Source organism: Lissotriton vulgaris, chromosome 5 (genome assembly GCF_964263255.1).
Source record: "Lissotriton vulgaris chromosome 5, aLisVul1.2, whole genome shotgun sequence".
In the NCBI taxonomy this organism is placed as follows: domain Eukaryota; kingdom Metazoa; phylum Chordata; class Amphibia; order Caudata; family Salamandridae; genus Lissotriton; species Lissotriton vulgaris.
In genome coordinates this window covers 402,940,600-402,962,176 of record NC_141693.1, presented here as the reverse complement: position 1 = coordinate 402,962,176, position 21,577 = coordinate 402,940,600, and positions in this window count along the sequence as shown.

The window sequence follows — 21,577 nt, the reverse complement described above, 5'->3', positions numbered from 1 at the left end:
TTACGCCTGCTGTGAGGCAGGCGCAGGATTATGACGCAACGGTGTCCTAAAAGTGACGCAGTGAAATCTCATAGATTTCACCGCATCACTTCTACGACCCTTCCTTGCGTCAATACGCCCCCCTTGCATACATTATGGCGCAGGTATAATGTGGCGCAGGTGTTTACAAAGTGACGCATCTACCTAGATGCGTCACTTTGTAAATATGACGCAACAAGGAGCATTTTTTACGCCCCTGGTGCGTCAAAAAACGTGACGCACCGGCGGCGTAAAAGTGACGCAAGGGCTCATAAATGAGGCCCCTGGATCCTGCCTACTTCTCATGCGGATGCGCTCTTGTGCAGCCCAGGTGATGTGAGATGAAAGAATGGATTCGGTTAAGGACTGTACATACATGGACCAACCATTACCATCAGGAGCATGGAGGCCACTGCACAGGCACTCTTGCAGGTGGCGACAAAGAGCAACATACAGGAAGTGGAAGGGACCATGACAAAAGACATGCAGCTGCTTCTGAGTTAGTTCACCACTCCCAAAGAATGGAAACAGCAGAGATAGCGCACCCATGCATTTATTAGATATTTTCACTAGTTAAAGCTTTAGAGGCAAACTGTGCTGTCGCCTAAGGCACAGAGTGAAGTGGGATGCCAAATTCAAGCATAAAAAGGTAATTAAAAAAAATGGAAAACAAGTATTAGCCTAGATTTACCCATAGGTGTTTATGAAGGGGAGCTAATTACATGTTTCTTCTGGGAAACCGGTTCCTGGTAGCTACTATGGTGCAATTCACGGTTCAAGCATAAGGTAACAACAATGCAGGTTTCACTTGTCTTAGAGCATTTTTAATCTGATCACATTACTTCAAAATGGGTACAAATCATGACAAGGCCACTGTGAGACCAAGAGGAATGTGAAAGTGCTCAAAAGTGTGCAAGCCACTGGTAAAGCATAACAGGGAATATTGTGCTCAGTTTGGTAGAACATATCAGAAATGTGTTCAGTTACGGAGGCTTCATTTATATCATGTCGAGATCTGGAGGTCACAACTAAAATATTGAATCCAGTTCTAGAGCCAAGATCTGCTGAGTTGTGTCCAGTTATGAATGCCTCTTCTGGATTATTGTGACCAGTTGTGCAAGCCACAACTATACCAAGTGCCTGAAGTCACTTGTGAACTGCTGTGGCATCAGGAACTGGATACATCTCGAGCATTGCTGCTACCTATGGCACTAGAATATTTCATATTGTGTCTAGTTCTTGGCCATATCTGATAAGTGTTGCATTTAATTCAGTTGTTATAAAAGATCTGAATCCCTATTTCACAAGAATGCGGCACACCCCTGCGTTTCCCCTAGCATTGGGTGCTAAATCTAGCTGCCTAGAGCCAACGCAGGCCCCCTAGTGCAAGGGTGTCTGCATTAGGGAGAATGATTGTCTATGTGCAGGAAGGTGTCCCTTTCTGCACATAAACAATCCAGAATGCCGATTGGAAAATCCCATGTGTAATGCAATGTGCAGCACACATAGAAGTTGAAAAATCGTCATTTTTTGCAATGATTGCTTATGTGCAGGAAGGGACACCTTTCTGCACATACACAGTCATTCATGGTGATTTGCTATTTCTATGTGTGCTGCACAATGCATCACACATAGAAACAGCAAAAATGAGGAGAAATCAACCATTTCTCCTCCTTTCGCCTTGTTAAGACCAGGTTCTTCCTGGTCTTCATTTTGGTGCTGCCTTCCATTTACACCACCCTTGTAAATAGAGGGCTGTGTAAAAATCAATGGGTAATGCGGTAGAACGCCCACCACAACACCCATTGCACACCCCTTTCAAGCTAAGTGTAGCGTGATAGGGGGCCTTATTTACAAGGCGGTGTTAAGCCACGTTAAGTGGCTCAACATCGCCTTGTAAATAAGCCGAAGGTTTTATCATCACAGGTACGTCATTAAAAGTGACGGTCCTGTGGCTATAGGGGCTTGTATATATGCCCCTTAGTGTCTCTACTGGACTACTGCAACCTACTTTTAGAGTCCATATTGAGCATTCATTTCCAGTATCCATGAGCAGCACTGTAGAAAAGCATATTGGAATGATATATCCATCCTTTAAATTGGTATTTATTACCCGTCTAAAGGAACAGTGGATATCTAATTGCTGTCAATTTTCAACAGTCTTCACACACAGCATGCAGAAACATAATGGTGTTTAAATTATTTACTCTAAGCTTTGTCCTGAGGATGGTCTCACATATTAAATATAACAGAGACCGAAACATTAACGTCTCTCTGTTACTAGCATCCTCAATAATAAGACTGTGTTTGTCATCATAACAGTGATATTTTCACCAAAGGGCCTATCAGAGGACTATCACTTCATGGCAAGAGTGGATCAATACTGATGTGCCCTTACCACTGACTCTGTCTTTTATATCAAATTCTGTTTATTTGGATTTTCCACTCAGATTGATACAGAGATGCAATACACACACAACAATTGTCAGAATAAGCCCACAGTTACAGAACTCACATGTAGGTTACAGCTTAGTCACAAGGTACATGGCTTAGAAAACTTATAATCATCACCTTCTTAACTTGTTGCATGAAGTATCCCCCCTCCAGAAAGAGTAACTTGAAAAGGAAACTTAGCAAACCGAAAAAGGAAAAGAAAAGCCTACCAAAAACTGTGCTGTCATGGTTCAAATATTAACGGGGATTTCTACTGTACTGCTGTGGGTTTTAGATATGGAACAGATTAAGGGCCCTAAGGCGTGGGGCGCAAGCCGTCAGTGAGAGCCCCTCCGACAGGTAGCTCACCAGCGGGGACCATATATATTCAAAGCCTTTTCTGGCATTGTCCACTACGTCGGCCATGCGCTCCAACGCCAATGCCCTCCACAGCCTTGCGTGCCTTGCGTTAAAGATGGTGCCTCTTGTTTTTTTCACGATGCGGCCAATGCCATTTTTGCTGCCCCCATACAAAGCCACATGACTGACCTATTGGTTTGTGTTTGGCGTTTCAGGGTTGGGTCTCTCACCCCCAGCAAAGTATGTTCCAGAGACCTAGGAATTGGGAACCAAGAATGAGTTTCTTTGGGATGAAATTTCCTTCCAAAACGCCTGAATGCAGGGACAGTCCCACCAGATATGGCGAAAGCTGCCCAGCAGTCCACATCCCCTCCAGCACCTATCCTAGGTAGTGGGAAAGATCCTATGTAGTTTCTGGGGATATAGGTACCAATCATATATAAGCTTATAATGTGCCTCCCTTAGGGACCTCGAGCGATTACATTTCACTACATATTTACTTAAATGCTCCCACTGCTTTTCCGTCAAACGGTTATCCAGAAGTGCATCCCAAAAGCGTTTATAGCTCAGCATCAACCTGAGGCTCAGGGCTTGTATGAGAGCATATAGAAATGCATCCCCTGGAGGTGGACCCCGATTGGCCAAATTTCGTTATGGGGAGCAAGTCCCTGGTGGCGGCCAGCCACACGAGGAGTTGCTGCACCCAATGTTTTAGCTGTAGGTAATGGTACTCTTCTTTGACAGTCAGCACAAGTTGTTTCCTTCATTCTTGAAAGGTGAGGAGCTCGCCTTTATCAAATAAGTGGGAAATCATATGACAGCCTCCCTCCCTCCAAGCCTTGAATGGACCCTCTTGTAGTGCAAGGGGGGAAGCAGCATTCAAATGTATGCGTGTGTAAGGGGAGGTGAAGGTGTTGAGCTGCAGCCTCCTAGTAAGGACATCCCATACCTGTAGTGTGGTGGTTAATGAAGTGCTAATGTAAGGGTTGCGCGGCCTATCATGTTTAAGCTTCCATAATAGATCTCAAATTGTGAGGCCAACTATCTGTCTGTCCATATGGAGCCAGTGCTTCTCTGATTCCCTCAGTGACCATTCGGTGATTACGCGTAATTGCGCTGCCCTGTAATACCCTTTAAAATCTGGTAGCGCTGGGCCCCCTTCCCTACGAGGTCGCATGAGCAGGCGGTGTGGCAGGCGTACCCTTCTCCCCAGCCATATAAATTTAGTAAGCATTTGCTGCAGTTCCTGAAAGAGCCCTTCTTTCACTGGGTTCGAGTCTCGGTAACAACGCTAAACATCCTGTGATTCTGGGCAAATCATTTAATCTCCCTGTGCCTAACTAAAATGAATGTAAAATGTAATGTAAATGTAATGTGTGTATACTTGTAAAGCGCACTATCACCTGAAAGGTATCTTGGCGCTGTATACCGCTGTGGAACCCTTCCTGGCTTTCCCTGTGCGATGTCCCCTTACTGGGCACCTCCAAGGTGAGGACAGGCATCCTAGCGTTTTCGGGGCCGTTGTGGAGATTAAGCAAGCTATTGCCTAGAGTTGCAGAGTGGGACCCATAATTAGAGTAGGCACGTAGGCGAGAATTATCGAGTCCGTGGACATTGATCCCAAGACCCTGCCGCATCGGGAATTGAACCCTGGTCCCGGGCCAGACCTCTGCCTCAGGGTCTGCTGCTCTAATCAGTGAGCCACACATCCCTGTCATGTCCCGCGCAACAAGCTAAAAGGGGGGAAGCAGAGCCATTGACCAGGACATGGGAACTAGGAGAGTGATCATGGGAGAGAATCATCCCTATAAAGGTTTAATCAAAACCAAAGCGCTGGAGCACTTGAAATAAAAAGGTCCACTCTACACGGTCAAATGCTTTTTTCACATCTAACGATAGAAGAGCCACTGGGATGTCTTTCTTCCGGGCCTTCTCTATTATACGAATGATGCGCTACAAATTATCATGAGTCTGATGCCCCTTAATTAAAGCCTGATTGGTCTGGGTCAATAAGGCCAGGGAGCACAGATTCGAGGCGAGGGGCCAAGGTCTTGGAGTAAATGTTGGCATCTAAATTCAGAAGGGCAATGGGACGATAGGAGGAACAGGCTGTGGGGTCCTTACCAGGCTTTGGGATCACTGCCACCATCACTTCACCCATGGAGGAGTGACCTGCTGTGTTAAGGCAATGATATTAAAAAGAGTAGTTAAAAAAGGGAACAGCTCCGGAGCGAAGGTCTCATAGAAGTGTACAGAGAAACCATCTGGCCCTGGTGCTTTCCAAAGTTTAAGCGCGTCCATTGCTTTCTGCACTTCTTCAGAAGTTATGGGTTTTGCCAGCTCTTTATTGGTAGTAGCCGAGACTTGGGGGAGGTCCAAGAGATCCAAGTACTCCCTCTGAGCCTGAGCTCCCTGAGTTCAGAAGTATAAAGAGTATGGTAACATTTCTTAAAGGCCTGTGCCTTCCCCTCTTCTGTCTTGTGTGAGACGCCCGCGTCATCTACTATAAGTGTTATGTACTCCCTTTCCTGTTTAGCCCTGAGTTGGCATGCGAGCAGAGATCCCACTTTGTTCCCACCATCCTACCCTGTAGACTGTAGGCGTAAGATGTTTTTTCCGCCCTATTAGTATATATGGCCTGTAGCTTCCCTTCGAGAGCTGTGACTTTTCTCATTGCCTGGATAGAAAGGCTAGCCTTATGTGCATGCTTTGCAGACTGTGAGGCTCGTTCTAGCATGAGGCGCTCCTCCCACTGCTGTGTTCTCAGGGTAGTGGCCAGCTCAATGCATTTACCCCGGACTACCGCTTTGAGGGCGACCCAGGTATCGGCATGGGAAGTAGTCTCTGGGTCATTCTGCTTGAAGAAATCCTTAATAGATTTCCTGAGGTCGTCGCGATAAAAGTCTATCCCTGCAGATGAAGTTGGGGAAATACCAGCGCACATGCTTTGGACGTGGGTTCGGCCAGGTGAGGGTTAACTCTAGGGGAGCATGGCCAGAGAGACATATCGAGTGGAAATGTGTTTGCAGAATTGAGGGGAGCAGAGACTGACTTAAAAAAAGAAAAAGATTTGATCAATGCAGGAGTATATTCTGTGGGGGTGGGAGAAGAAAGAGTAATCACGAACAGTGGGTTTCCTGTCTCTCCAAGCGTCGTCAATCCCATAAGCTGGAGTTGTGACTTGAGTGCTTTGCCAAAGACCCCTCCCGATGCCCTCTGTGAGTGAGTCTTGTCCAACCCCTGGTCCCAGACGAGATTGAAGTCTCCCAAGAGCAGTATGTCTCCCTGCGCAAAGTTCTCCAAAGCCATATGGAAGGAGAGAATAAAGTCCTGTTGGCCCATGTTTGGTGCATAAAGAACTGCAAACGTGGATAGTCTGCCCCTTAGTTCCCCCGAACCATAATGTACCTCCCTGCTTTGTCAGCCTTAGTGTTTTGTGACTGAAACGGGACCCCCGCATGGAATAATAGCGCCACCCCATTTTGTTTGGATGCGTGAGAGGATCTAAATATAAGAGGATAATTTTCGAGGTGCAAGCAATGTTCCTCCGATTTCTTGAGGTGCATCTCCTGGAGGGCCGCCACTTGGATATTATGATCTAGCAAATATTTCCAAAGGCATTGTCGCTTATAAGTGGAATTTAAGCCCTGGGTATTCCAGGTTAAAGACCTGACAGCCTTCGATATTTGAAAGGGACTTTTCCCCCCTCACGAGGGTCTCTGTATGAACTACTCAGCTGGAACCTCCTCCAGTTCTCCCTCCCGCCCAAAAACAATATAAAAAAAAGGCACCATGGCATCGAACTAAATTAACAATCCAGCACAAACAATAGGATCGAGTGTGGGGAATCCCGTCCTATCCTTACCAGTTCAACCTCGTGGAACGTAACCATTCCCCTTCCCCAAGCCCCCAAAACAATATCAATTGAGGCATTTGATTTGCGAAATCAAACAACCCACTGATGAGTAACATTTGCCTTAACACCCCGGCATGTGTTATTCAAGATTGTGAGACCCAGCTGCATTACCAGTGTCCATGAGAATGCAAGTCCTCCGTTCCAGCCATCCTCCCACCGGGATCTTCTTACCCCCTGAGAGACGAGTCGCTCTGCAGTCCACTTACAGCAAGCAAGGCTTGCCCCGGCAGCCTCAGGGGGTCAAACCTCTCACCCAGTGCCACCCACACAGTCCAATACTCTGTTTGTCCCACAGATTCGTGAGTTGCAAGCCCTTCGCTCCATCCATCTCTCCATATTAATATGTGTTTGCCCTCATGGGGTAAGAAGGGGAGGCGGAGTGATCTGACTGTTGGAGAAAGCTTGGTCTCAGGGTCCACTGGACGCAACACTCAGTCCGGAGTGATGTTGGTCTTGCGGCCCACTCTTCTCCACTGTCCGCCCCCCATTCGTTCTCACTGATTTTCCCCATTAGTGGCTCCCGAGGTTGACGCGCCCACAGGAACCAGAGCAGTGATCCCCCGGATGTCCTCTGTTTCCGTCAACTCAGTGCAGTGCACCTGCTTTTTTTTTTATTAGGCAGACAATATACAAAAATCAACAACAATCATTTCTGCCTCAGCTGAGGTGGAGCACGGTTTTGTGATAATACAAGTCAGGAATTAGACCATCCGTCCTGTCCGTGGAGGAGTCCTCCGTTTCAATTTTCGTTGTTGTTCCTTTTCATTGTTATGAACATCATCAAAACTTAACTGCAAATCAACTCCCCCCTCCCCGACTGACCCCCCCTGAACCCGTTCCTGTCCCTTCCCTCCCCTCTCCCCCACCTGCCGGGTCTGGGTAACTCGAGGTCCATGCTTCGTATCGTCTATACTGGGTCCCCCTGTGTCTGCCCCTTGGAACCTGGGGCCGTCCCCCCTGCAGAAGGCGTCAGCTCTGAACTTGCTTGTGTGGATTGTGCGGTGTGTCCTGATATCTCTTGAATCATTACTCCCCATGCCACCAGCACTTCCGGTAGTTTGTTATCTCTCCTGGTGTTACGCATATGCACTTCTTCTGCTAGTGCCCACTCTCTTAAATCTGTTCTCCACTCTGCCACTAGTGGCCCCTGTTGGGTTAGCCAATGGATCGCGATACGCCTTTTGGCTATCACGAGGCCCAGAACCAGGAACCGCCTACTCGTCTTGTGCTTAGGATCTTGCGGAATCAGGCCTACTAGGAAAGCGCTCGGGTCCAGGTCAATTACCCAATCCGTTATCCCGGTCAGGTCCTATAGGACCATTCGCCAATATGTTGGGCATGACCACACCATGTGCAGGAAATCCACCGGAGCACTACGACATCTGGGGCAGTGTGGGTCTCTGGAATTATCAATAGCCTGAAGCTGTGTGGGTGAGAGATAGGTCATATGTATTATATTATAAGGAATTTGTTTAAAGTGATTGCATACTGTTACCTTCCGGACCCCTTTGTGTATCTTTTCCCAGTCCTGAGTCGTAATCTCTTGCGGACACACCTGCTGTCAAGAATCCTCTATTTTTAGGGGGCTATTCTTCTTATCCTCTCGTAACGCCCTATAGAGGTGAGTAATAAACTTTCGCCCCCCAGCCATGGCAAGCATAGTGACCAGGTGTGTGAGTGTGCTCTGGGGCTTCTCGGAATGAGGGCCACAGGTGCTGCGCTTTGCCGCTATCTTACTGCAGAAACTGCCCTGATCCCAGCTCAAAATTACTCACCGCCTCCTGATAAGTAATGAATTTATTATTAGGTTTGGGCGGTAAATTCCGTTCGCGTAAATTGTCCAAAATTGTCCGTTCCGCGACTTCGTGAAATTTTTTGCTCGTTCGCGATCTCAAAATGCATGTTCGCTAGATATTTCCACCCGAGCATGCAAACAGTGAAAAAAGCATCGCAAACAAGCAACTCTGCATGTTCGCGGAATTTCTGCGTGTTCGCAGAGATTTTTACCGTTTTGCGAAGAATTGCGTAACGCGATTACGCAAATTCCGCCCACCCCTATTTATTATCCAGGTAAAGGTCAGACAGCATCAGGCAGGCCCCATCTTTCCATTTATCCGTGGACATCACCTGGTCTATGTGGGCAAAGGGTGGCATGAGCCAGAAGTCCGCCTCCGCGGGCATCCCTGAATCAGACGTCATGACACCCAGTTCAACAGTGCCGTTACGAGTCTCACCAATGGAGGACTCTGATCCAGCTGTCCCCCCACCCGCCAGAGAAGCGCTCCTAGCTGCCGATCCCCATAAGTACACTCTAGTAGTGACCTCTCCCAGGAGTGGTCCGTGTCCAGCCATGCTATGGCATGTTGCAATTGCACTGCAAAGTAGTAAAGTTCTAAATATGGGACCTCTGGACCCCCTTTTCCCCACCTGCACTTCATGATCTCAAGACTGACCCGGCATCTCTTCCCGTTCCACAATATTTGGACTAGGAGTGCATCCAGTTCCTTGAATACTCTGTGCGGGAGTTCAAAAAAGGGCCCTTGCATTGTATAGAGGCATCGAGGCAGGAGCACCATCTTTATCAAGGCGATCTTTCCCATTAAGGAGAGGTTAAGCATGTTCCAAAAGGCAATACTACCCCGTAGCCCATGGATAATACTTCCGATATTGTGTTTATTAAATACAGCCTCAGTCCTGCCGATCCATATCCCTAAATATCGGAGCGTGTCCACCGCCCAAGGGAGTTCCTTCACCGGACGCTGGGCCACCTCCCAATCACTCTCTGATCCAATCGCATAAAGTTGCGACTTCATCTTGTTGACGGAAAGCCCAGAGGCGGCAGCAAACCGCGCTAGTGCAGTGATCATGGTTGGTACGGTCTAGGTCAGCCGAGCCAGGTAGATGAGCGCATCATCGGCATACAGGGACACGACATGCTCCGAACCCCCAATCCATATGCCCTGTCCCTCAAGTACCCTGCGGAGGTGGCAGGCCAATGGCTCCATAGCCAGGGCGAACAGCAAGGGGGAGAGCGGGCACCCTTGCCGGGTCCCCCTTGCTATGGGTATTATGTCCGACACATAGCGTCCCATGCACACCCTCACCACCGGATGGGAATAAAGAAATTTTACCCAGCTGACAAAACACTTGCCCAGGCCAATTTTTAGAAGTACCTGCCAGAGATAGACCCATCTGATCGAGTCGATCGCTTGTTCGATATTAAGGAACACTAGGGTGCTCTGTTGGGCCCGTCCCTCCAATGTTTGCATAACATGGGCGAGGCAACGAATATTCCGCAGCATGTTCCTGCCCGGTATGAAACCGGACTGGTCCTCATGAACCAGTCGCTGTAGATATGGAAGGAGCCTATTGGCCAATACCTGACTTAGAATTTTAAGGTCTACCTTCAACATTGAAATTGGCCCATAGCAACTGGGGAACAGGGGTCCTTCCCTCGTTTGGGGATCATTACTATCAGTGCCTCCCCCATGGAATTTGGGAGCTGTCCACACTCACCGGCCTCTTCCGAGATTTCCAATAATTTAGGAATCAGGACCCCCCCCGTATTCCTTATACAGTTCCGCCACCATGCCATCCATCCTAGGGGACTTAGCGGTTTTCAGATGGGCGATCGCCGCCCGTATCTCATCCCCTCTAAAAGGGGCTCCTAAAGCCTCCTGACTCTCCGGGTCTACACAGGGCAGTTCCAACCCTGCCAGAAAAGTCTCCACATCCTCGGGGCCACAGGGGCGTCGGGCTCAGAGTATATTCTACATAAGTGGGTCCAGAAGATTTTGTTAATTTCGTTTTGCGTATTGACCACCCGGCCGAGGTCGTTTTTTAGTGCCAAAATCGGGAGGGGTTGCGTCTCCGCCTGAATCTGTCGCACCAACAACCGAACCGCCTTATCCCCTACTGTATACCAGCGACGCCTGCTCACATTTTTATTGTATTTGGCCAGCGAGTCCCATAGGTCCTCAATCTTCTGTTGCATATTGTCCCATTGAGCTGACCTCTCCTTATTTGTGGGAAGCTCCTTCTCCAGAGCCGCTAAATGCTCCTCTTGCCGGCGTAGGTCTCTTTCTAGCACTTTCTTGACCCCCACCTCAGTAGACATGCATACCCCCATACCACCACCTTCATTGCATCCCATTCGATTGCCCTGTACTAGCAGAGCCCTAGTTCGTCTCAAAACCGGTTTCCAGCCCGGTCGATATGGCGTCCTTATAGGTCGGGTCCCCAAATGCTTCAGTGTTGAGCCTCCACAGCGGTATCTTGGACCGCGGTCTACCTAGAAAATAAGTTATTAGTAGCGGGGAGTGGTCAGACAAGTAGCGGGCCAGATATTGCATTTCCGCTATCTGGTGCGCTGCCGTCCTTTGGACAAGAAAGTAATCTAGTCTACTGTAGGTGTTGGCAGCAGGTGTTTGACACGAGTCCATCCGACTATCTGGGTTGCAGTGTCGCCATATATCCAATAAGCCATAGTTTTGAAGCATCTTGCCCATCGCTTCTCTAGTTTTGGGTTTGGCATCTAAATTTGGAGGGTGTTAGTCTAATTTCCCATCAAGGGCACAATTAAAATCTCCCACCAAAATCAATTCTGTGTCTGGATCCAGATCCAACTGCCCCAAAACTGGACTTAAACCCCCCCCCCCCATCATCACTATTCAGGGCATATATATCCACTACACTTACACTACGCCCATTAAGCGTCCCTTCCACTATCACAAACCTCCCCTCAGGATCCTGTTTTGTATGCAAGGCCTTAAAGGGAACCCCCAGGGCCACCCATATAAGCGCGCCCCTGGCAAACCTCGAGTAGGAGGTAACGGAAAACTGGCCCCTCCATCTACGTTGAACACATTTAAGACAGTCTCCCCATAAGTGCGTCTCCTGAAGCAGGGCTATACTTATCCCATAGCGCCTCCGATAGGTTGCCACCCGGATCCACTTGACCCTGTTATTGAGCCCCCGAACATTTCACGTCATTAGTTTATATCTCTGTGTGTCACCTGGCATGAGTCCGCAGCAGTGCGTGGTGTCGCGCCCCATAGTGTTGTAGGGGACCCCCTATCACTTTGTAGCATGACCTCCGATCATTTGATCTACTCAGACCTCTCTACCCGTACAATAATGCCCAGACCCGGCAACATCCCCAACAGAACCAAAATGTAAACCCCGGCCCCCCCACACACACGCAGTAGCACTTAATTCTCATAACCCACTCCTGGTCTGAGGACTCCGAACCCCGCCCCAATGCACCACCCACCCCCCAATTCACCCCGCCCAACTTGAAGTAACTATTATCAAAGCACCTACTTTCACAAGAGAAGAAACCCCTTTCTCAGCCACCAAAATGTAACAGACTGCCTGGCACCGCACGGCCCGCCTGACCACCTCAGCACACTACAGCCGGCCATTCCAAAAAGGTACATTAGCGAGATAGTGTGACCCTCCCAACAACTTGTCTCCCACTCCCCCTCCCCATTAAGTCCCGGGCCCTTGGCCCCCCCACTCAAGTTCCTCAATTAAGTCCAGTGCCCCTTGGTGCAGAGCATGTACTCACGGTGTCCATGACCCAGACTCTTCAATCACAGCTCCCAGTCCGCCAGTCATCCAGCGCCAGAGCCCTCACGAATCTAGCTGGTGGCACCCCCCAAGTCCAATTGTGTTTCTTGTACCAGGTATAACGGAGAGAACTTGTTCTGCGTGGGAATCGCCTCCCGCTCCGTGAGGAGTGTGCCATCTGGTCCCACCATGATGCGTCCTCTATCCGCCAGCTCTTGGGTTCTCGACCGTTGTTCCACCTCGCGTCATTGTCAATTCCGCTGTTGTCCACTCTGCCTCCTTTGTTCCTGTCAGCCATGGTTTTGGTCTTGCCCAGCCAAGCCCAGCGAGTACATCCAGTTTGTTGCCTCCGCCGAGTTATCAAAGAAATGCACCTTGCCGTCATACTGAACTCGAAGCCGGGCCGGAAACATTAAGCTATATTTAATGTTGAGGTTTCGCATCCGACGTTTGACACCCAGGAAGCCATTACGCATGTCCTGCACCTTTTTCATGTAGTCCGGGAAGATGTGGATATCCTGGTTTTCAAATCTGGGCGGCCCATTAGTGCGGAAATGTTGCAGGATCGCGTCCCAGTCTCTAAAGTTGAACAATCGAGCAATCATGGCTCTGGGGGGGGCTCCGGGTTGCGGCGTCGGCCCAAGCGACCTATGGGCACTCTCAACAGCGAAAATTTTGGAGAGGCGGAGAGTTGGAAATGTTGTGCAAATCCAGTCTTCTAGGAATAGGTCTGCCGCCGGCCCTTCCACCTTTTCCGGGAATCCCAAAAAACAGAGGTTGTTTCTCCGCAACTGGCCTTCTGCATCGTCTGCCCTATCTTCCAGCCAAGCCGTGTGGTCCCGAAATGCCATCACGTTTCCCTTAGCTGACGGACCTCTGTCTGCAAAGCATTCAGGTCACCTTCGGTTGTGGTAACCCTAATCACCACCTTTCTGAGATCTAGGCGCAGGTGGTTAATGTCCATGGTCATTCCGTCCATTTTGGATTCCAGCGCCATTCTGGAGTCACAAATTGCTTCCAATATGTCGGCCTTGTCTCGGGCCGCTGCATTCTGATGAGTTTCTTGGTCTGGGACTGTTCTGTGGCGATCTGTCACTGCCATGCCGGGAACCGTATATTGCATTATTTTATTTGGTTGGGCACCTCTAAGGGGCCTGTCCTTCCTCCTGTCCAGCGCAACCTTGGTATACCGTTTTCTGGGGTCCCATTAGGCCAGTTACGTTGTGTGTATTTCCACAGGGCCCCCCTCAGGTGCACTCCCCCGCCGTCAAACCAGAATCCTGGTCCTCAGTGTTGACAATATGTCCCCGGTCACGCCCTCAGCTAGCCAGGATAGCTATATGCCCCCACCGAACCTCTCTACGCAGACCGCCACTCCATGCAACTCCAGGGTTTGCCAATTCGTGGGGCTAGTGCGTTGGGCCTTTACTTGTGCGTCACAGCCCCTCCGGCACTGGGCAGCCTGTGTGTTATGTCTTCTATGAGCTTCTGACCCAGACCGGCGGGGCGGGTAGCTCGGGCCCTGCTTTGCGCCTCGTGGTCCTTCTGGCACTAAGAGATCTCTTGCGTTCTGGGGGTGGGTGTCTCCTCACCACCCCTTCTAAAGTCTTCAACGTGGGCTAGAGGAGCGAGCGTTCCAGGCCTTACCCCGGGAGGGGGGGGCACCTCACCTTCTGTGTCCAGACTTGTCTTGCAGGCCCCGTAGCACCTATTGGCTCACTTCAGACGCTTCTGCCCCCTACTATTGTAGGCCGCCACATAGGCCGCAGTCACCGTGCTGCATGCAGCATTGAATTGAATATTGATTTGTATAGCGCGATTGCTGCCCAATGGGCGTCCAAGCGCTGCGCATGTAGACAGAGCTGGGCAGTGTCGAAGAGGTTAGAACTCGGTAGACCTTGCAAACGGAAGGGTCTTCAATTGTTTGCGGAAGGAGAGCAGGTTCGAGTTGGACCGGAGTTGTAAAGGAAGTGAGTTCCACAACTTCGAGGCGTTCAGAGAGAACATCCTGCCTCCGGTCCTAGCTCTCCTAACTTTGGGTACCACAGCCAAGAAAGCCTCCGCAGAGCGAAGATTTCTACTTGGGTGGTAGTGGGTGAGTAAGTTGTCATTGATTGCTGGGCCTGTCTTCCAGAAGGCCCGGTGGGCAATGCATAGTGCCTTGAATGCCACTCTCTGCCTCACTGGCAGCCAGTGCAAGCTTTTTAATCTGGATCTGGCTGACTGAGTGCGTGGGATCTGTAGCAAGGTACGGGCTGCACAGTTCTGTACCACCTGCAACTTTCGTAAGGTCATCTCAGGGGCTCCCACGTATAGGGCGTTGTTCGAATCTAGCCGGGACTGAATCAGGCCTTGTACTGCCACTTGTTTGGCTTCCATTGACAGAAGGGGTAGAACTTTCCTCAGTGTTCTGAGTAGGCCGAAACATGTGGCAGATAGCTTAGTGGCCTGAGTGGTGAAAGAGAGACTTTTGTCCAGCCATACTCCTAGGCTTTTTACACTTTCCTTAGGGGTAGGAGGGGTGCCCAAACAGGAAGGCCATAGGGAGATGAGTGGCACTGGTGATACTGGGCCCAGGAGCATGAGCTCAGTTTTATCTCCATTGAGTTTTAGAGAGGAGAATGTCATCCACTCCTTGACATCCTCTAGACATTTCATCAGGCCTTCCGAGGTTTGCCTGTTGCCCTCTTGAGCCAGAGAAACCACTAGCTGGGTATCGTCGGCATACGATATGATTTTAATACCGTGCGGTCCGACGACCCCAGCCAGTGGTTTCATGTATATGTTGAACAACGCAGGGCTTAAAGAAGAGCCCTGCGGCACCCCACAGCTCAGTGGTTTGCTGGCTGACACTATTTCCCCGTCAAAGATCTGAAAAGATCTGTTGGTCAGGAAGGAGTCAAGCCACCTCAGTGCATCGCCTGTTACTCTGATGTTACGTAGACGGTTCAGCAAGGTGGCATAGCTGACCGTATCAAAGGCTGCACTTAGGTCAAGGAGGATCACTGCCACTGATCCTCCTTGATCTAGTATCCTGCGTGATTCTTCGGTAACCGCTAACAAGGCGGTTTCAGTACCGTGCTTAGGTCTGAAGCCTGTCTGGGTCGTGTCCAATAGCAAGTTGTTCTCAAGAAATTGGACTAACTGGGTGTTTATATGCTTCTCCAGGACCTTACTTACCCAGGGGAGTAGTGAAATAGGACGGTAACTGGAGTGATCTTCTGGATCAAGATTGTTTTTTTTTAACAGTGCCCGTACCATGGCTCTCTTCCATACAGTGGGCACTGTACAGGAGGAAATGGCGGAGTTTAATAGATCCAGAATTACGGGCAGGGTGGCTTGGCTTGCCTGGAGCAAGATCTCCGGGGGAGCTGGGTCACGAGGAGAGCCAGATTTGACTTGGTGTGCCAATTGATTAAGGGTGTCAAGGTCTAATGGGGGGAAATGTTCAAGATTTGGCTGGTCTGGGGGAGTGGGGTGTCTCGAAGATGTTTGGTCGGCTGCTCCTGGATTTGTGGCTGCTATCTGGAAGGAAGAGTAGATCTGGGTAACTTTATTATGGAAGAATTCCGCTAGCTCATTGCATTGTTCTTGCGTTTTTGCCAAGGGAGGAGCTGTGTTCACTTTAGTGCATTTTTTTACCAAGTGAAAAATTTCCTTGGGTTTGGATTTGGCTTCCATGATTTTGTCCGCGAAGTAGGCGGCCTGGGCCGCCCTAACCTCATCTCTGTAGGCCTTGATAGCCTCTCTATATTGGGACTTTTTTCCAGGTAGGAAATCTAGACGCCACGCTCTCTCTCGTTTCCTACAGAGGCATTTTTTTTCTCTTAAGGTGTCTGAGAACCAGGGTGCTGATTTATGCAGCCTCTTTGATATAGATCTCCAAAAAGGGAGAATCGTATCCAGTGAGTTCGTGATCCAGCCCTCATAATTCTTGTTTGCCAAGTTGGGGTCTGTGCGGGGAGATGGGCGGGTGGAATCTAAGTTGGTTATCCAAGACTCCATAGGTAGTTTAGCCCAATTCCTCTTCGTTATGACTTGGGGGGTAGGCAGGGTGGTTTTGCAGGTGAGCCAGGTAAGCGGGACTAAGAAATGATCCGACCAGGGAAGGCGAGTGGGCTGGCCCACCACAAGCTCGGTGCAGTTGCTAAAGATCGGGTCAAGTAGGTTACCCTTTTCATGAGTAGGGGCTGTGACAAGCTGAGTTAATTGTAAGGCTGCTAGATCATCTATTAGTTCCATGGCAGTATGATCTGTAGGGGAGTTGAAATGGAAATTAAGATCTCCTAGGACCGTGTAATTAGCGGAGGTCATAATTTGTTTGGCTATGATGTCTGGAAGAGACCTATGGAACAACTTAGCCAGCTCTGGGGGGTGGTATATCAGAGTGCCGGAGAAGGAGCTGTTCGCAGTAAAATCTATGCTGAATGCTAAGCTCTCGCACCCAGGAATAGTTTCAGCTGTGGTGCGACAGCGATACTGGTCTTTTAGTATGATAGCCAGGCCTCCTCCTCTCCCCTCTGTCCGGTCTAACCTATAGATTTGAAAACCAGAGGGTAAGGCTGAGACTATGTCTGGCTCGGATTGAGATGTAAGCCATGTCTCTGTCAAAAAGATGGCGTCCGGCTTGCGCTCCTCTAGCAGCAGGGCAATTTGTGTGCTGTGCCTCGGTAATGACCGGCAGTTTAGCACATACATACAATATTCCTGCGTCGCAGCTGGCGAAGAAGTGTTGTGAAAGGGATGTTTACATTCAAGGCAGCGAGAGGGGAGTTCAGCTGGTGAATAAATGTGTGTGCAGTGTACAGCGGCTATAGTTCCTATGTTGTGGATGGCTGCCGAACTGTACGTCCTGACCTGGGTTATGTGGGAACCAGGGACTGTGGCCCCTGGTCCCGTATGGTCGCGGACGGGCGCAGACGGGCTTGCCTTTGGCGCGCCTTCGGCGCACCGCCGGCGCGCCCACTGCGCCCGTCCGCTGCGCTTCCGGGAGCAACACATTCTTATATGTCAGAGAAGGGGGGGTGTGGCCTGGGTCAGTGGGCGGTGCCCGGGGGTCACGGCGATTCTCCTGCGACCCGCTGCAGCGCCTGACTCGGCTGCGCGGGGAGGCGGATCACGAAGGGGAGCAAAGAGGTACAAGTAGTTATAAAAACACAGAATTATCACAAGTACAATTTTAAAAAGTATTCTTTTAAAAGTGTCTCTTGCTCTCGGCTTCCGCCTCAAGAGCTCTGTCTATTACGAAGCGCTGGCCAGAAAGCGCGCCTTAAGTAACAAAGGGGGCGTGGCCTGGGTCAGTGGGCGGTGCCCGGGGGTCACGGCGATTCTCCTGCGACCCGCTGCAGTGCCTGACTCGGCTGCGCGGGGAGGCGAATCACGAAGGGGAGCTTGGAGGTACAAGTAGTTTTAAAAACACAGAATTATCACAAGTACAATTTTAAAAAGTATTCTTTTAAAAGTGTCTCTTGCTCTCGGCTTCCGCCTCAAGAGCTCTGTCTATTACGAAGCGCTGGCCAGAAAGCGCGCCTTAAGTAACAAAGGGGGCGTGGCCTGGGTCAGTGGGCGGTGCCCGGGGGGTCACAGCGATTCTCCTGCGACCCGCTGCAGCGCCTGACTCGGCTGCGCGGGGAGGCGAATCACGAAGGGGAGCAAAGAGGTACAAGTAGTTTTAAAAACACAGAATTATCACAAGTACAATTTTAAAAAGTATTCTTTTAAAAGTGTCTCTTGGTCTCGGCTTTCGCCTCAAGAGCTCTGTCTATTACGAAGCGCTGGCCAGAAAGCGCACCTTAAGTAACAAAGGTGGCGTGGCCTGGGTCAGTGGGCGGTGCCCGGGGGTCACGGCGATTCTCCTGCGACCCGCTGCAGCGCCTGACTCGGCTGCGCGGGGAGGCGAATCACGAAGGGGAGCAAAGAGGTACAAGTAGTATTAAAAACACAGAATTATCACAAGTACAATTTTAAAAAGTATTCTTTTAAAAGTGTCTCTTGCTCTCGGCTTCCGCCTCAAGAGCTCTGTCTCTGTCTAGCAGGGCGATCTCAGGATCACTGGCCTCCTCACTGCCCACCAGGAGGCCCCGAGCAGTTTGCGGCGGTCCCCACTCTGTCGTCCGGGGCCGCTGCACCAGTATTGCAGAATTTCCACCACCTTGCGGGCAGAGGCAAGCAGGCCTCACCGCTCTGGTCTCGCCCCACGCCTGGTCACTGCAGCCCGCACCCGACTCCAGTTTGCTCGGGAGGCCTTCCAACCGATGCGCTCTCCCTCAAGCGAAATAAGGTGGGTGTTGTTGCAGAGATTCCTGCCTCACTCCGTGATCTCGATGCAGCCGCCCATTTCCCGCTACGGCCCTTTTGTCTGCTGAGGGATCTCCAGATATCCCGCTCACTCAGCTGCCTCGTAGGGGCCCGGGGGCATCTCTCTCAGGGTCTCCACTATCCCCACCAGATCGATTTCACTTCGGCAGTGGCTCCAAGACTGGCAGCTGAGGCCCCTCACGCTCTCACCTCAGCTCCGCGGGGGCCCAGTCCGACCAGTCCGCCCGCCTGCCATTTTCTTTGCAGCGCGGAATCCGGAGGGGATGTGAAGACCTCCTGCTGGCTGCACACTGCTCGTCTGTTTCGCCGCACCGAGCAGGAGCGCTCAAGAAGACATCCACGGGGCTCTTATTAAGATAGGTTCCTCAGTCTGACCTCCGTGCTTCATTCACCCAGTGCCATGGCTCTTCCGTCATTTTATTTTTATTTTATTTTTATTTTTAGAGTTTTATATAGCGCGAACTTGAACCGATTAGGTTATCAGAGCGCTTTACATAGCACCAGTTCCGTTACATGTTATCAAAGCACTTTACATAGAATCAGTTACGTTACATAAGGAACACATTTCTTTTTGTTCTAGTGAATAGGGTTATCTTTTCACACGGGGGAAGGGATACACATGGCTATACTCCAACAGTCACACAGGCGACTAGTCGTTAAAGCTATAACTCTAAACACAGGGAGGGGATACACATGGATACAATCTAAAAATCACATAGGATACTAGTCATTAGAGTTATCTTCTATCTACACAGGAGGGATATGACTGGAAACACTCTAAGGGTCACATAGGGGTGGTAGAGAGTACAAGGTCCACTGCAAACACTAGTGATAAGAGTCAACTACATACACATAGGAAGGGATATGACTGGTTAAACTCTAAGAGACGCATAGGGGTGGTATATGGTGTAAGGACTTCAGCGAATACCAAAGCTTAGCATTATTGCAATCGGTCAAAGATGCAGTCACAGCATAGAGGAAGGGTGGGTGGGATGCAAGGTATGGAGGGAAGGGCTAGAGTCCAACGAAAACTGTCCGAAAACAGCAGCAAAGTGTCATTCAGGATAGCACGCAAGTCGAGAAGTCCAGGAGGGAAGGTGGGAGCCCAGGAGTGAGATGGAGGCCAGCTGCAGGCGCATCGCCATCTTGGAGAGCTTGCGACCATCAGAGTTCACCAGAGGCACTATCCTCACAGCGTGCCGGACACAGCCACAGGCAGCAGAAGGTGGTGGATCGGTTCGGGAGACCTGTGCCCAACAGAAGTAGTTGCTGGCGCTGCGGGGCGCGAGGGCCAGGGTCCCCTCGAGCAAGGCCCCCCCTCGGAAGTTGCTTTACCGAACGCTGTTCGGGGCTGGAGGCAGGTATTGCTGGGCCAGTCGGCAAAGTTGATGGAGCAAGGACCCACCCTGGGGGACAGCCTGGAATCAGGCGGAGAAATCGGGGCTAGACCAGAGGCAGGGGTGAGCCAGAGGAATGTCTGACATAATATCGACAGACAAAATATCGAAATGCAAAAATATCGGAGCAAAAATATCGACAGCAAAAATATCGGAATCCTATCTTCATTAAGGTAAGTACAAAAATATCGAAAAAATAATATTGTAGTACAAAAATATCGGAATCAAAAATATCGTTTTTTTAAATGTATTAATAATAATGTAAAAATAATTTTAAAATACAAATAATTTTACAAATATTAAATAAAAATATTAAAACAAAATTAAAACTAATACATATACATTTAAAATAAATAAAACACTTAATAATTTAATGTAATTTTAATTCTTTTCATGTAATTTATTTGATTTAATGTAATATTTTTTTGTTTTTACCCTGTACGCCTGTACCCCAAAAACCCAACACTGACCCTGAACCCTAAAAATATCCCTGTACCCCAAAAACCCCAAACTGACCCTGAAACCTAAAAATACCCCTTTACCCAAAAACTAAAAACTGACCCTTATCCCTACAAATACCCCTTTACCCAAAAACTGAAAACTGACCCTGAACCCTAAAAATACCCCTTTACCCAAAAACTGAAAACTGACCCTAAACCCTAAAAATACCCCTTTACCCAAAAACTGAAAACTGACCCTGAACCCTAAAAATACCCCTTTACCCATGAACTGAAAACTGACCCAGAACCCTAAAAATACCCCTTTACCCAAAAACTGAAAACTGACCCTGAACCCTAAAAATACCCCTTTACCCAAAAACTGAAAACTGACCCTGAACCCTAAAAATACTCCTTTACCCAAAATTAATAAATATTATTTAATTACCAATTAATTATTAATTAACAATAACAATAAAGTAAATATATTAGCACATTTGCTGTAATTAATTTAATTTAATAATTAATATTATTTTTCCCAATTAATTAATTAAGAATAACAATAAATTATATATAAAAAAATTACTATAATTAATGTAATTAAATAATTAATATTAATTAATTACCAACTAATTAATAATTATAAATATGTACAAAATTATATTAATTAATTAACTAATTAATAGAAATTAATTACCAATTAATTATTAATTAAAATATGTACAAACATATATCAATTAATTAATTATTATTAAATTACTTCCCACCCTATTCCCCTATAAACCCATAACCCGCTACAGAATATATTTATCAATTAATCAATTAATTAAAAATAATTAAAAATTATTTCTCAATTAATTAATTAATAATTCCTACTAATTAATAATTAATTTAACATAATTAAATTACTTCCCACCCTATTCCCCTATAAACCCACAACCCGCTACAGTAGTAAAAGACAATATTTAATTAAATTACATTAAAAATAAATAATAAAACATAATAAATACAATATAATATACACTAAATTTATTTAAAAATTGATATTAGTAACATCGAAGTTATTAATTTCGATATTATTGACATCGATATTTACAACTTCGATATTACTGATATCATACTAATAT